Source organism: Echinops telfairi, unplaced genomic scaffold, assembly GCF_000313985.2.
Source record: "Echinops telfairi isolate 266 unplaced genomic scaffold, ASM31398v2 ScPeMD7_18;HRSCAF=68, whole genome shotgun sequence".
Lineage (NCBI taxonomy): Eukaryota > Metazoa > Chordata > Mammalia > Afrosoricida > Tenrecidae > Echinops > Echinops telfairi.
This window is the reverse complement of record NW_022103915.1, coordinates 36,285,624-36,287,568: the sequence shown is the minus strand read 5'-3', so window position 1 is coordinate 36,287,568 and position 1,945 is coordinate 36,285,624. Positions and strand designations below refer to the sequence as shown.

Below are 1,945 nucleotides of genomic sequence, written 5' to 3'. Positions count from 1 at the left end.
GGCAAGAGTAATAGGGTTGTTTTGAAGATTACATAAGAGAAACAAGTAAAATGTTTTGCAGAATTCTAAAGACACTGAAGCGGCCAGTCAACAAATGACAGCTATTATTGTCGTCCACATGGTCTACTTAGGCTCTTCTCTTTTCCCTTTGGGTCTACATGTTCCCTCCCTGACAAAGCAACAGAAAGGCACACACATTAGCTGCCGCAGCACACACACACAAAAAGCCTGCTTGAATGGTTTCCCATACAAATGGACACTAATGTGGTTATTGTTATATTATTGTTAAATTATTTGGAAAGTCCTAGGATAATATAACTGCTCATGGAAAAGGCTTGATTTAACCACTGTGTTTCTCCTTTGATTTACCTTCAAGAACATTTAAGAAAACAATTGCAGTAGAGAAACACTACCCCAGGACGAATTCACAACGAAAATCCGACGTTCCACATTGCACTCGTGGGGGTTCCGTAAGCTTAAACAAATATGCAGCAGCAAACACAAAACCACGTTGTTGACGAGACCTGAAGTCTTTGCAGCATCAACGGATCCTTTGTTCAATGGAGAAGAACCTGGAGGGGCAACGGCTGCGCCTGCAGTTTCCGTACAACATGGCGCCGCCCGGAGCACGCTCGGTCTGGGATTACGTTCCCTGGGACCGTCACGGGACCGGAAGTGGTTACCGTTCTAGTGGATCCGGGTGGGCGCGGGCTGGCGGCCGCGGGGTTCCATCTCTTCGGTGTGAGGTGTCGCAGGTGTTTGGGCCGGGTGAGGGGTCGCAGGTAAGTGAGGCTCTGGGGGCCGAAAGGGTTTCTCCGCGAACGTGCGGGGTAGGGCGGGGGTGGGGTGGGGACCGAGGGATATTTCCAGAGCGGATCGACGGGGATCGGGGAGACCAGCTCCTCACCGCACGCGGGGCGCTGGTGGCCGGGACCCCGGCGCCCCGACTACCTCGACCCTGCCATCTCCCCCGACTGGGCGCGTGCCCGTGCCTCCCGCACCCGTGGGTGGGCGCTCAGCGACGCGTGCGTCGGGAGGACTCCCCCCGTCGCGGCTCCGAGCGCAGTCCCCGGGCCACCTGTGCGCTGGGCCGTTTGCCGCGTTGGACACCCACCAACCTCTCAGCCACCAACCACCGCCACGCTTGCGCGACCCAATCAGCTGAAAGGAGGGACCGCCGAGAACCCCGTGAGCGCTCAGGGGTGTTCCGAGAGCGCTGGGCTGACGCGTCCTCGTTCGAGGCCGCTCCGGAGGCGTCGTGAGGACCCCACCCCCCCAAACACACACACACACCCCTGTGACGACCGCCCCTCGCTCGCCCAGACCAGGCCCGGGCCCCGGGCCTTGCTCTAAGGAGCCCCTGGACGGACGCAAAACGAGACCCTGGTCGTTACTGCAAAATGCACTCCTGCTCGTTCAAGTACAAACAAACGCACATCCCCACCTCCGAACCCAATCTAACTCCTGCATTTTCTCATTTCTTGGAAACACAAAGCTATTCGTGGCTGATTTTTTTTTTTTTTTAGTCGTCGTGGTATAAAGCCAGAAGGAATTGCGTTGAAAATTTGTTACTTAATCCAAGTTAGAAAGTGTTGGAGAAAGAAGTCGAATATAGGGGGAAGGAAGGATTCGTTTTGGCCAAGATGAATTTGCTTAAAATTATATAATGATGTTACAGCCCAGGCATATAATCTTGTTTTTTAAAAAATCATGTAAAACTTGAAGCAAGACAGATAATGTTTTACTTTTTCTATCTCCCACATTTTCCTCTTTTAAAAAAAATCATTTTATTGGGGGCTCCTACAACTCTTATCACAAGCCATACATACATCGTGTCCAGTACATTTTTACATGTGTCAAGTACATTTTTACATTCGTTGCCCTCATCATTCTCAAAATATTTGCTCTCCACTTAAGCCCTTGGTATCAGCTCCTCATTTTCCCC

The 1,945-nt window shown here is 51.8% G+C and overlaps 1 protein-coding gene across 1 annotated transcript in view; it reads left to right on the top strand.

Moving 5' to 3' along the window:
* Positions 1-711: 711 nt before the first annotated feature.
* EXD2 (exonuclease 3'-5' domain containing 2) overlaps positions 712-1,945 on the top strand; it is a 25,967-nt gene continuing 24,733 nt past the window's right edge. Inside the window, exon 1 of the mRNA XM_004698671.2 lies at positions 712-782. The gene's annotated coding sequence lies outside the window, so the exon portion shown is untranslated. The remainder of the gene's footprint in view (positions 783-1,945) is intronic.